The following is a 13503-nucleotide window of genomic DNA, read 5'->3' as shown; positions in this document are numbered from 1 at the left end:
ATGTGGGAGAAAATTCTGCACCCCACATTGCATTGGCGGTCCACCAAGGTCATGGTGCAGGTGATCTAGGTCCAATGGTCAGGCGAGCACTGGACGACACAGGGTGGCAAAGAACCCAAATTCCTAACTTATGTTATGCTCCAAATTGTAAAACCTATCGCATAACCTGTGCCTGTGATGATACAGTGATCTTGGAACATAAAGAAATTTCAAAAACACATGCTGAGGAGTGTGTAGATCATCCTCACGCAGTTGCTGGACTGTCAAATCTGCCCAACAGTCTATGGTCAAAAGGGCCCACGGATGTTGGCCTAGCTGAGTGTCCTCCTGTCTTGTTCCAGCTCAAGTCAAACACACCAATCTATAGATCACAGTATAAACACAAACCTGAAGCAGAGGAAGGAATTACAGAAACAATAGAAGGCCTGTTAAGGGCCGGGGTGTTAGAGCCCTCTCACTCACTGTGGAACACACCAATTCTACCAGTGGAGAAACATGGAACAGGAAAATACCGCATGGCACATGACTTGAGAGCCATTAATGAAATATTACTCTCTACCACTGCACCTGTACCAAATCCGTACACAGCTTTATCAGCTATCACATGTGACCAAAAGTGGTTCACGTGCATTGATCTGGCAAATGCATTCTTTTGTCTTCCTCTGCATGAGTCACTCAGAGACATTTTTTCATTCACATACAGAGGCCAACAACTCAGATACACACGTTTGCCACAAGGCTTTGCGCTTTCTCCAGGCATTTTCAATCAGGTGCTTAAAGAAGCCCTGTCGTCATGTAATTTGCCTGATGATTGTACATTAATACAATATGTTGATGATCTTCTCATTGCAGCCCCGTCAGCAGCGGATTGTACAGCAGCGTCGTTCGTTGTGTTGAATAGGTTGGCGGAATGCGGCTTTAAAGTAAGTAAAGAAAAGCTGCAGTTAGTTCGCCCTGAAGTGACCTTTTTGGGCCGGGTAATCGCACACAAATCAGTGGGCTTGATGAACACACACAGAGACCAAATTCTGACACACCCAAAACCGCGAACTGTGAGAGAAATGCTTTCTTTTCTTGGTTTAACAGGTTACAGCAGGCAGTTCATTCCGGATTACGCAGGCAAAACTGCCCCTTTAAGGGGCCTAATGAAGCAAGTTGGCGTTCGAAACCTTAAGGCTGAATTGCCTTGGACGCCTGAAGCTGAAGCCGCATTTATTAGGGTAAAACAGGATTTGTCAAGGGCCTCAGATTTAGCCACACCCAATTATGATGAGCCATTCTATTTGGATGTTTCTGAAACAAACTCAATTGTAAATGGAGTGTTGTTTCAGAAAAAGGGGGGGGGGGGGGGGGTAGATATGTGCTCATGTATGTAAGTGTAAAACTACATCCAACAGAAGCAAAGCATCCTACATGCACACAACATGCAGCAGGGGTCGCTAGAATTATCCAAAAAACAGCACATGTAGTGAGAGAACACCCACTAAAAATACTTACTACACATAGTATAGTGGCATACGTGAATTCACAAGCATTTTGTATGTCACCACGGGCACAACAGAGACTGAGCAAAGTCTTAGAGGCCCCAAATTTGACATTCACACATGAAGGAATTAACATGGCAGATTTAATGGGAGTAGGGGAACCACATGACAGCGTTAAAAGAGCACAGATTGAGGAAAAGATTAGAGAGGACCTGAAGGCCGAACCCATACCGGGAGCTGAGGACTGGTTTACTGATGGATGTTGCCACCGAGATGAAGGAGGACTGAAAGCAGGGTATGCGGTGGTTTGCAGAGTAGAAGGAGATTATCAGGTCAGAGAGTCAGGAAGAATTGAGGGAAAGCAGTCGGCCCAGAGAGCTGAAGTGATAGCCCTAGCTCGAGCCTTGAGACTAGCCAAGAACAGGAGAGTGAACATCTACACCGATTCGGCATATGCGTTTGGAGCAGCGCATGTGGAGCTGCCTCAGTGGAAAAGAGCAGGATTCAGAACAGCAACCAATGCACCTATTTCCCACAAACATGAAATGGAGGAACTGGCAAAGGCCTTGGCTGACCCAGATGAGGTGAGCATCATAAAATGCAAAGCTCACTCCCAAGGAACCAGCATGGTGGAAAAAGGAAACCAGAGAGCAGACGAAGCCGCGAAGGAGGCCGCAGGCTACAAAGGACGGAGACAAATGATACAGGTAACTCCAGAAGAGGAGATATCTGTTGACCTGATTGAGGAAGTTAAACAGGCCCAGGAGGAGGCATCCCCAGAGGAAAAGGGGGTGTGGAAAAACAAAGGAGCCTGGCAGGATGGATATTTGTGGAGGGGCCCAGACGGGCGCCCCGTGCTGACAGCCAAAATGGCAGGACAGAAGGTGGATGAGGCCCACGGACTTGCCCACGTGGGGATAGCCCAGATGGAAAGAAACTTGTGTCATTGGTGGCATCCTGAGCTGCGAGCAATGATAAGAGAAAAGGCCAGGATGTGCTTAATCTGTGGGGCACACAATCCTAAGCCAGCAGTAAAACCGGAAGTGGGTAAGTTTCGGCCCCCTGAGAGGCCGGGAGAGGAGATTGTTATTGATTTCACTGATATGATTGATTCCGGGCCTGGCGGTGTAAGATATTTGTTGGTGTGTGTAGATGCTCTGACCGGCTGGCCAGAGGCGTGGGCTACAAAAAAGGAGGATGCTAAGACTGTCATTAAGTGTTTAATTAATCATTACATTCCCCGTCATGGGTTCCCCAAAAGAATTAGATCAGATAATGGAACCCATTTTAAAAATCAAGATTTGGCAAAAGTAGAAAAAATGTTGGGCGTCCAGCATAAATTTGGAACGGTCTATCATCCTCAGTCCCAGGGAAAAGTAGAAAGAATGAACCTAAATTTGAAAAACAAATTGGCAAAAATTTGTGCGCAAACAGGGCTAAATTGGGTCGCAGCCCTGCCGGTTGCGTTGATGACCATAAGATGTTCTGTTAATCAATCCACAGGTTTTACACCATACGAGCTGCAAACCGGGAGACAGTTTCCGGCACCTTGGACGGTGGGCTCGGTTGAACGGGACAAAAAGGGGAACCGGTCCCACGCAGAATACTGGAACGAGTTAAAGGCGCTCGTGTCCAGTTTCACAAAACAGGCGGCTTGTAAAGGGCCCACAGGAGAAGGAGAGGTCCCGGACGCGAAGGCAGTGTGGCTGAGAGTCATCAAACGCAAGTGGAAGGAACCCCGCTGGATTGGTCCATATGAGGTGTCGGCTCGGACGGCGACAGCAGTCCAACTGAAGGGGAAAGGCGACACCTGGTATCACTGGACGCAGTGCACGGCCGCGCACGAGGGCTTGGTGGGGAAGGATTAATCTCCACCCAACACAGGTGAAATAGAGAGGCAGAATAAACCCTCACACCTGTGCAACGGGCCGACCGGTGGTCTACCCGGAAGGTCGAAGAAAGAAGAGCAGCCTAGGAGGAGATCGCCGCGCCAACGAAAAGGAGCGGTACCACACTGAAGACCTAGAACAAGAGAGAGGCTCTGATAAAGGGCTTTGAACTTTATACTATACCATAATATTCACATACCACCATGCCATCACAACAATCAGACACTGGTGATGAAAGAAGAGTTTTAAAAGCCATCACAATGTTTAAAATTATTATGAGTTTGATGTCAATTATGTTGCTAATCATGGCTATTTGTTTTTTGATTTGTTTGTTGCAGACCGACCCGGGAAACCAGTCTGAGCACGGAGGTCATGCCAGTCCGGCGTTGTTTGATACACCAATTACATCACGCGTGATCCATAGTGATTTGAAACTGCGGGCAAGAGTGAAGCGTGAGGTCTCTGGTAAAAAGGATGAGTGTCTCAGCACATATGGTGGTTTAGAATTAGATTATGTTATTGGCTCCACAACTTCTTTCACGTTTGATCTGTGTGATGTTGTTAATTGCAGGGACGTCGGCAGTGCCTGGAGGGGATATAATGTGTGGGTCTGTTGGGATTATTCAGTGAGTACGCACTGCGAGAGGGGAAATCGTCCATATGACAGCTGGTGCCGTAATTGGGACCAGGTAAGGGGTTACACTGGGCAAAATTGGGAACCGTTAGAATTAGGATCCGAAAATGAGCTTAAACTACAGAGGGATTTCAGCCCCTCTGGAAACGCGTTAACCTTATCATTGGGGAATTGGCATCGTAAACAATCTATGTATTTAATTTTGGGGGTGGAAACAGCGGGGGTTGATCCAAAAGGGTTAATTAAGGTTAATTTCCTAGAAAAACTAATCGCGTACCGTCAGGTAGAGAAGAAATGACAACTCGTGTGATTTCCAGCCCCACCAGCTCTGTTGCATCTTTTACAGGGCGAGAGGGGAGCGGGTCGTCGGAAGCTACACCAGAAGAGCACGAACCAAGGGAGAGGCGAGTAGTGTCGGTGGACTACACCACCTTGAAACCTCAGGATTTGATTGAACGCGCTACCGGGTTCAGTGACAGTAACATCTGGCTGGACTGGATAGCCAAAAATGCTAGAGAACAAAAAGTGGCTAATTGTGTAGCTTGCGCTTCTGCAAGGCCGCGTTTATTTATAGAGCCTGCACCTCTGCATCCAGAGGATTCGTGGGGCTATAATTGTATGTTGCAAATAACTAGAGGAGCTGTGAATACGGGGAACTGCACTGTGTTGTCCAGTCTATTTCCCCCTATTGGCAAGCTCACGCAAGTAGGGCCGTTTATGCCCCGGAAAGATAATTATACGTGCTTCAAGTTTTCCACAGATAAAGTTAAATATCGGTTGGGGGAAATTGACCCCAGTTGGTGTTCGGTCACCCAGACGGGGAGGACCACCAACAATGTGAGTGATGCAGCCACTCTAATTGGGACTTGGGCTAGGAGCGGGCTGTATTACTATTGCGGGCACAGGACTCTACTGGTTCATGTTCCTCTTGGGAGCGTGGGGACGTGCGCGATGGTGAGATTAGGAGCGCCACTTATGCTAATCGGAAATAAGGTAAAATCAATTCCCACACACAATACGCGCACATTGGCAGCCAGGCGCAAAAGACACATTTTGAGGAAGAGAGGAATTCTTGTCTGAAAATATGCATGATCACTCCGGTGTTGATAGTCCGTTGGAAGGCTGGCTGACCTCAGTGTTCGGACGGTGGAAGGGGGTTATCGCTTCGGTCATGTTTTCTTTGTCTGTTGTGGTGGGTATTATGGTTATTTGTTGTTGTTGTCTCATCATTTGTGCCAGAAGAATGTTTAAAAGTATGTCTGTGAGGGCAGTGGACTCTGGAGTTATTACTCCAATGTCCATGATGCCAATGATGCATGTAGAACCGAATGTGTAGGCCAAGGAGGGACACAACTGTTTTGTGACCTCTGGATTCTCCAGAGGTCAACAGAGGGAATTGTAGAATAAGGAGGGGATGTTTTTTCTCATTATTATCCATTATTTTAATATGGCATTATTAGTTCATCAGAAGTATATAACCAGCTTTGCATTTTACATAAATTGAAGTTTTTGACCTTATATTATCCTTTGCATTACAGTGATGGTTTTAACTTTAGTTTGATTTTTCCCTTACAGGTACCAGAATAATAACATGATTTTTCATTGCAGATGTAACCATGATCATTCCATACACATTGCAGTTTGTTGCTTATTCTAGAGTTGTGCTCAAGTTAATTAAAGGTTAAAAGCTACAGCCAGCGTGATGTCTGGCTGATCTATGGAGGGCAAAGGCTTTGAGCTTGGAAGGCCACACGCGCTTACACAGCACTTATACGATGTTATCCTTGGTGATTTTGTGCTTAGTCATGTTTTAATATGTTTTAAGTAGAAGTAGCTGATCCAGCAATATTCATTTAATATTATATACTTGATTCAGAGCAATACACACTGATGGTCTTAATAAATGAAAGAGTCCTTGTAGCTGCCATGTTGTGTCTTAGCAGGGTACAGACGGTTCCAGGAGACGGGGGCAGTCAGCGTCTGCCCTCGGGAAGGAGACAATGTTATTCTTTGTGTTAAATAAAATTGTCAACATTGATTGTATTACACCTGTCACTACGCATGAGGGGGCGTTCTAATACCCTGATTTCATAAAACTATGGTGATGTGTTTTTTGAGATGAGATCTGAGACTGTCTGCATACAGTGTCCATCTCCCACGTGTGACCATTAAAATCATCGTTTGACTTAACCCGGCCGGACCAGTGTTGTTATTGTGGGTTTTTCCTCTGGTGTCCATCCCCAATATTTTGAACCTTAACACCGGCTTAAATCACAAGAGCACCTCTGACCAAAAAGCTGTAGATTTTTCTTGTTTGCACAAATTAATCCAGATTCACATTAATTGTGTTCACAGCTCCAACAAAATGAGGAAGAGGAGGGGGAGAAACACAATTAGGTTGAATTACAATTGGATGGAAGGCGAGGACAAGAAGAAGGAAGCTTAGGATGAGGAGGAAGAGAAGCAGCAGGAGCATCTTTAGGGATCCCTATGATGTCATTGAGGTTTGTTTCATTAATATGGTCCTCTCACAAAGAACGATGACTTGTTTTAGTTCACCTACTTCCTGTATTAAATAGTGATGTGCAAAATGTTGTGAAAAAACATGGAGCAGGCACGTATACTGCATCTGCAGGTAAATGAACATCAAATCTCTAAGACAGACTGAAATCTGTATATTTATCACCCTTATGATAAAACCCATGTCAGCCATTGGTTTATGGACTTTGTATTTTGAAGCCTCAACATTTGCATTATTGCTGTTGCTATGTTGGGACCATATTAGGATGAGGGATCAGAATCTGGAGTCATGCACACTATTGTTTCATTTAGTGTGTATCCATAAGATTCGTACAGCAGATCCAAGTTGTGCCTTGAAAACAGGAAAGTCGTCTGCATAGAGGAGAACTGTAATAGCAGGCTTGTACAAAATGAGGCTTTGTGCACTCGTTTTACTTCTGTCACCCTGTTTTGATGCAGATTTCACTTGAAATCAGGCAAGAACTGGACTTATTTTTTATAATGTGTTCTTGTGAATTGATTGTGTATCGCATATGTTTGATTTGACTTTCTGCAAGACAACAGTCGTCCACTGGCCAAAAAAGTTTTCCAAATACCGCCACGTGATCAAGCCTGGATTTAGAAAAGAATAGCAAAAAAAATCTGCACCTCCTGCTTCAGATGCAATTTGTGTTTCTGTGTTCAGAGGCAGCGGCGAGAGGGGAGACCTCGGCTCATCCAGCTGTAGAGCCTGACCAGGAGGAGTCGAACATTAACTCGGCTCTTCCAGGGCACCCTGCAGACTCGGCTGCTGGCATCGGCGAGGGATGACGTGAACGCCAAACTGGAGTCCATCACAGGTCAACTGCAGGTATGTGAGTCAGACCTTCTGAGGAGGGTTTCACTTTTCTCTCTTCTTTATAATTGACTCTTTTCTCTCTCTTTCAGCTCCTTGTCTCAGAGTGGGAGGGGTTTGAAGCACAAAAGGAGGAGCTTGTCGTTTGGTTGGCTGATATGGATGTCCGCCTGAGTGAGGTTGACCAGCTGACAGGAAACACCAGTGAAAAACTGAAACAACTGCAGGTGTGGGCTTGTTTTGATATGACATATATTTGATATGAAACATACGTCAGAGACATTATCCTAAACTGGACTAACAAAGGACCATGAGTACAACATGAAACATACATTACATAGCGTAAGGCTGAAGTTCATTGATCATTTTAATCATAAACTTGTTGTTGAAATGTTTTTATTGAACATGCAAACATCTGCTGATGAAAATGTGTTGATTTATTGGTCTGTTATGAAGCTATTGCTATTTCTAATGTGTTTTATCACTTTCTGATGTTTTATTAATTAAACAATACATGTATTGTTGTGTTATCTGTAGCTATAGTTTTTATATGTATATTTATTTATAGTATAGCAAATATATTTAATTATTACTGTTTAAAACACTTATATGTGACATGTATCAGTAGTGATGTTGTGCTGAGGGTTAAAATGCCTTTTTGTCTTTTGGTATACTACAAAATGACAATAAACCATTAATATATGTCTATGCTGTGCTCGTATTTATTTTACCCTACTCAAATTCAATTTATGATACATTTTATTTTGAAAGATTTAAAATGTTTTTTTAAAGAACCACTCAAAAAAGGTTATTTAAAATGGTTCTTTTAAAGAACCATTTTTAAAAAGGTTCTTTGAAAAACCATTAAAGGTGCCCCAAAGAACCATTTCTTGATGGTTCTTTGGGGCACATTTAATGGTTCTTCAATGAACCACTGAAAGAAATGGTTCTTCAAAGAACCATTGTTTGAAAGGTTCTTTGTGGCACCAAAAAAGGTTCTTCTATGGCATCACTCTAAAGAACCACTTTTGGTTCCAGTTGGCACCTTTATTTTTCTGAGTGCAGTTTAACCAGCAGCCTTCACACCACACATCACACAGACATGGAAACTTCAAACCTCAGACTGAAGACACCATCAGAAATAAACAGATTGTGATGAAGATGAAGAACTGGAACAGTTTGCTGTGGTTTCTTCTGTTCCTGTCAGAAATAAGAGTCTGGCAGCACTTTGCTCTCCTTCCACATGTTTAAGGAGGAAGTGAAGAAGAGCGAGTGAGTCGTCTTCCTCTGTGGGCCCAACATCAGGCAGCAGCCACGTATTTTTAAAAACCCAGCACACTGCTTCAGAAACACTGAGTCCAGGTGACAGAGTCATGTGATCAGTGAGGTCTTTACTCAGGACGTCACTGCTTCAGGACCTGATTCAGAGGTTTATAAGGACGTGGGATCATTAGTGCTGATGTTGTGTGAGAGCTGGTGAACCATGGGGAACATAAATAACAACCAGGCCATCAGCAGTTCTACCCCCAGCTCTAAAACCTACATAATACACTATACATATAGTTATATAGGTTATAGTATGTTATATATAAACGTAGCTGAAGCAGTTTCATTTGTAGCTTCACGCTGCACTTCATATGTTTGTCCACCAGATGGCAGCACAGAGGCCTGTGTTGGAAAGCTTTGAGTAATGAAGCATTTTCAATCCAAGCTTCAGAAAGCTTCATGTGGTCATCAAGGAAGCAACCAGGAAATATCTGCTGTGTGTAAAAACAGCAACACAAGAAACCAGGATGAAGACAAGAAACTCAAAGCTCACAAAACAGGTGGAGCTAATTTTGTGACGTGTTTCTGTAAAAACACCACAGAAGTGAATCATCAAAGTTTCCATGTGAGCTGATGATGCTGCTGCAGAGTTTCTGTGAACCTCCTGTGACCCCGCCTCCTCATACAGAGACATCTGATTGCTCTTCAAACTGCATCACGTGGACACATGTGATTGTGTGTTGTAATATTGATCCCAATGCTGGTATCAGTCCTGGATCAATAACACTGGATGGATGCGTTCAGCATGGAGCCCTGAGCTGTGTTACAGACAAACATGGAAACTGACAGGTCTGTGTCATTCACAGTCTGTAACACTTCTAAACAACAGAGGCTGACCCAAGTGCCTCAGAGCCAGGCACGCTCACATCACAGCTCTCTAAATAAGCCAGTTTCAAAATAAGAGCTGAAAGCTGTGTTTGCTTGTGTTAGCTTATTATTGTGGAGACTAACATTCAGTGATCATGTGTTCAGACTCATAATGATTACTCTCAGAAATCCTGATCTTTGTATTTACTGTGTGTTGGATCAATAACTGAGATTCATGGTATCACACAGCTGTGCTGCTGCTGATGTCAGCACATCTGGAACAATACGCGATATCTGCTACCAGACTGAGCAGGACGTGAGACCTGTGGACTGTTTAAAGCTGTCCCTCCACAGCTCACTCAGACCTGATCCACACCTCAGTGATATTCTCTGACTTCCTCAGTAGAGACAGAAACCATTCAGATCTGGGACCATCAGCTGACTGATGATGTCACACAGACTGTGTTTTTCAGGAACAGTGATTCTGATGTGAGCCTGCTAGCTGACAGCAGACCTGATGAAAGCACATGTTCACATCTGTGAGGACAGACTGGACTCTTTGACTGCACCTTGGTTCTCCTCAGAGGTCTGTACAGGAGCATGTCCACCCCCACTGAAGATCTCAGTCACTGTGAAACATAGAAAGCTGCTTGTGTGGCCTCTGCCTCACATGTAGATACAGCTACAGGTTTCTCTGTCAGTCAGACTGAAACAGTGTCCTGATGCTGCATCATTCAGCTCTGTGCCCCAGTCAGCATCACTGGGAGCTACCAGTGTTTCTGCCCTTTTCCTGTAACACTACACTCAGCACAGGCTCAGCTGGTATCCAGTGTTGGACTTTGGCTTCAGCTGCTGTGATAGATCCTCTAACATAGATCAGCTCTGCTACATGTTGTTAGATAAGTGCAGCTGCTGTCATGTCCTGATGTTTCTCTGGCTCAGCAGCTTCTCCATCAGAGGTTCACATGGAGCTGATCCAGTATCTCCAGTAACTGTGTTCTGTGCCTCACTGGTTCATCCTTCTGTCTGTGTGACGTCAGTCAGATGTTGAAGTTAAACTCTGTAATCTTCACTGTGTCACAGAGTTCAGTGAGTCCCGTTATTCACAGTATCAATCAGATCATCAGAGAACAGCTGATCAGCAATCAGTGGTGCCAACAGCGCCTCCTGTGGTGAGAGGATGCAATAATGCAACGTAGCATTTTTCCACTCAACACTTGCAGTCATGGAAACTGTCTGTTGGATCTGTGTGACGTTGCTTTCTTGGTTAGAGTTCCTCACAAATGTCCAGATGATTCTTCTAATGAGGCGTCGACCATGTTTGCAGCTCTTTGGAAGAAAACGTCGCCCTTTGCCATCCTTACTTTTCTTTGACTTCTTCAAATGCAGCTGAACTCCAGCTGGTATTTTCTTGGACTTTGCAGCTGTTTCTGGTCATCAGTTCATTCCTGCAAACCTCTGAAGCTGAACAATAATGATGCTGCATTGCTGGCTGATCCCAAAAGGTTGATTCTGTTCATCTGGACGTTTTCAGAAACGTTTGCTCACTGATCAGGTGACTTCTTCAGTCTCAGCTGACTGCAGCTTTACAAGCTTACAAACAGCACATTTGCACAATGACTGAAAGCAGCAGCACCTGATATATATGATACTAATATAATACATATACATATATAATCCATACTAATGATGAAGGAACTGAGCTCACAGTCCATTGTTCATTCAGTGAACTACTCAGTTTATTTTGGGCCTCAGAAATGCTCACTCTGTTTGTACATCACTGTCAGCAATAGACTCATTCTGCTGTGTGGACAGGAACACATGTGACATCACTTCCTGTTTGTTTGTGACTGAAGAGGAAGAAGTTTACAAGGAATCATTTAGAAGAGTTTCAAACATCAACTGATTGAATCCATGAATCTGAAAACGTGTTTGTGAGTGAAAGAGACAGACATGTACAGACTGAACTATCTGTTCAACAGTCAGAGTGTTTCTGTAACAGGAGACACTCTTTACACTCCACTCAGCACAGGGACACTGAGGAACCACGAGACCAGAGAAACCTAAACCCAGGATAAAGAGTTTGAGTGAATGTGGTGTTGAAGGTGTGGAGGTGGATCAGAGTGTCAGAGGAGACTCTGTAGAAGGACAGAGTGCCAGCAGGACAGTCCACATACACTGCTGCTCTGTTAGAGACGGAGGAGGAGGAGGAGGAGGAGGAGATGGATGTTTGACTCTTATTGTGCCTGACAGAATGAGGACCACGATCAGAGCAGATCAGACTCCAGGACTGATCAGTGAGTCCAAACACACAGTCACCACTGTCTCCTTTCCTTCTGATGCTTCTGTAACTCACTGATATAAAAACGTTTCCTCTCCACTCGACCTCCCAGTAACAGCGACCAGTCAGACCATCTCTCTACACAGCAGCTGTTCCCAAACATCAAATCTGTCTGGATGATCAGGATATGACTGAACCTCCTCCACACAATGTGCCTCAATGTTATTGATATTATTATTATCATTATTATATAATAATAAAACCTTTATAATAAAACCACTAAAAACCTTTATTCTAGCGCTTCTAGACTTTAAAGTCAGCAAAGAGGCACAGAAAAGAAGATCAGACACCAGCGAGGGAGGATAAGAAGGACAGACGCAACAACATTGTCATCCCCTATGTAGCCGGTGTATCAGAAAAACTCAGGAGAGTTTTCTCCAAGCATGACATCCCGGTGCATTTCAGACCAGCAACACGCTCAGACAAAAACTGGTTCACCCGAAAGATAAAACGCCAAAACACAGACTTAACAATGTGGTGTATGCTGTACAGTGCAGCGAGGAATGCCCAGACCTCTACATTGGAGAGACCAAACAGCCACTTCACAAGCGCATGGCACAACATAGAAGAGCCACCTCCACAGGACAAGACTCAGCAGTCCATCTGCATCTTAAGGATAAAGGACACTCTTTGAGGATGCTAATGTTCACATTTTGGACAGAGAGGACAGATGGTTTGAAAGAGGAGTGAAAGAAGCACAGTGTTGGGGAGTAACGGAATACATGTACCGCCGTTACGTATTTAAAATACAAAATATGAGTAACTGTATTCCGTTACAGTTACCGTTTTAAAAGGTGGTATTCAGAATACAGTTACTTTGTTGAAATAAATGGATTACACTGCGGTACTCTCCTGTTTCATTTTTTCGCGGGTCAGGACTGTTTAGGTTTTGTTTGACAGCTACGTTCTATTGTTCCAGGCGGCAGCGTTACCATGGTTGCCATGGTTACAGGGCAACTCTCTCTCTCTCTCTCTCTGCGACTGTGTGTTTCCTGGGTGAGAGAGCACCTTTTCATTGTTGTTGTTGTGCTAAGCTAACAGGCAGAATGCTACAAGCATAGCTCTAAAGAATGTAGCATCATGGGCAGTGTAGTCCGTGCTGCAGGGAGAATGGACTGCCATACACGTTATGGGTCTGTGAACGCGAGGAGGGAGAAAAAGGGGAGTGGAAAGGTAGGAGTTGTCATCAAGGAAAAACGGGAGCTGGAAGCATGTAAATATAATAATAACCACTTCAGCCAAGAAGAGTGCCTGACGAGCCCAGTTGTAAGTAAGCTATTAAGACTCGACTGTACACCGTGTTCGTGTTTTCCTCTGAAAACAATAAATTCCGTTGGAGCAGTCTTTCAACGCCTCTCTCTGTCTCTCGCAAGAAAAGTTGACCCACACAACAAAGTAAAGCTAGTTTTCGGCTACGAGCCGACAGGGACCCCGCCGTATTAGTCAGAGGTCCCTTTACTACAGTTCGGAGTCGCGGACCTTCAGTAATAGTAATAAATCACACAGCAATAGTACATTCACGTTGTTGTAAAAAGCATGATAATATATTAAGTAATCCAAAGTATTCAGAATACGTTACTGTCATTGAGTAACGTAACGGAATACGTTACAGAATACATTTTGAGGGCATGTATTCTGTATTCTGTAATGGAATACATTTTAAAAGT

At 44.1% G+C, this 13503-nt stretch overlaps 1 protein-coding gene and 1 long non-coding RNA gene across 2 annotated transcripts in view; one reads left to right on the top strand and one right to left on the bottom strand.

Moving 5' to 3' along the window:
* Positions 1-13503, bottom strand: part of LOC146640628 (uncharacterized) — an 89516-nt gene that overhangs the window by 51905 nt on the left and 24108 nt on the right. The gene's annotated exons all lie outside the window — the stretch shown is intronic.
* LOC146640629 (uncharacterized) lies at positions 6199-8248 on the top strand. Its single transcript, XR_014910014.1, has 3 exons — positions 6199-6511; positions 7213-7377; positions 7455-8248. It is a non-coding gene; the product is annotated as an uncharacterized LOC146640629 (long non-coding RNA).

The sequence above is a fragment of the Rhamphochromis longiceps genome, unplaced genomic scaffold (assembly GCF_057381845.1).
Source record: "Rhamphochromis longiceps isolate RC_006_pf unplaced genomic scaffold, R_longiceps_female_GT1.1 unmapped_scaffold_4, whole genome shotgun sequence".
NCBI lineage: Eukaryota > Metazoa > Chordata > Actinopteri > Cichliformes > Cichlidae > Rhamphochromis > Rhamphochromis longiceps.
Note: the sequence above shows the minus strand (reverse complement) of the source record. Positions and strands in the feature narration are given on the sequence as shown.